Below are 962 nucleotides of genomic sequence, written 5' to 3'. Positions count from 1 at the left end.
CTTTCATCAAGAGGCTCTTTAGTTCTTCTTCACTTTCTGCCATAAGGGTGGTGTCATCTGCATATCTGAGGTTATTGATATTTCTCCCGGCAATCTTGATTCCAGCTTATGCTTCCTCCAGCCCAGCGTTTCTCATGATGTACTCTGCATATAAGTTAAATAAGCAGGGTGACAATATACAGCCTTGACGTACTTCTTTTCCTATTTGGAACCAGTGTATTGTTCCATGTCCAGTTCTAACTGTTGCTTCCTGACCTGCATACAGGTTTCTCAAGAGGCAGGTCAGGTGGTCTGTTATTCCCATCTCTTTCAGAATTTTCCACAGTTTATTGTGACCACACAGTCAAAGGCTTTGGCATGGTCAATAAAGCAGAAATAGATGTTTTTCTGGAACTCTCTTGCTTTTTCTATGACCCAGCGGAGGTTGGCAATTTGATCTCTGGTTCCTCTGCATTTTCGAAAACCAGCTTAAACATCTGGAAGTTCATGGTTCACGTATTGCTGAAGCCTGGCTTGCAGAATTTTGAGCATTACTTTACTAGAGTGTGAGATGAGTGCAATTGTGCAGTAGTTTGAGCATTCTTTGGCATTGCCTTTCTTTGAGATTCGAATGAAAACTGACCTTTTCCAGTCCTGTGGCCACTGCTGAGTTTTCCATATTTGCTGGCATATTGAGTGCAGCACTTTCACAGTGTCATCTTTCAGGATTTGAAATAGCTCAACTGCAATTCCATCACCTCCACTAGTTTTGTTCGTAGTGATGCTTTCTAAGGCACACTTGACTTTGCATTCCAGGATGTCTGGCTCTAGGTCAGTGATCACACCATCGTGATTATCTTAGACATGAAGATCTTTTTTGGACAGTCTTCTGTGTATTCTTGCCACCTCTTCGTAATATCTTCTGCTTCTGTTAGGTCCATACCATTTCTGTCCTTTATCGAGCCCATCTTTGCATGAAATAT

General features: G+C 41.9%; 1 protein-coding gene across 5 annotated transcripts in view; it reads left to right on the top strand.

Moving 5' to 3' along the window:
* The window catches only part of FRYL (FRY-like), a 271,066-nt gene that overhangs the window by 177,022 nt on the left and 93,082 nt on the right, over window positions 1-962 (top strand). The gene's annotated exons all lie outside the window — the stretch shown is intronic.

This window comes from Bison bison, unplaced genomic scaffold (genome assembly GCF_000754665.1).
Source record: "Bison bison bison isolate TAMUID 2011002044 unplaced genomic scaffold, Bison_UMD1.0 scf7180017864451, whole genome shotgun sequence".
Lineage (NCBI taxonomy): Eukaryota > Metazoa > Chordata > Mammalia > Artiodactyla > Bovidae > Bison > Bison bison.
The sequence above is the reverse complement of the archived record's forward strand: the minus strand, read 5'-3'. Positions and strand labels throughout refer to the sequence as shown.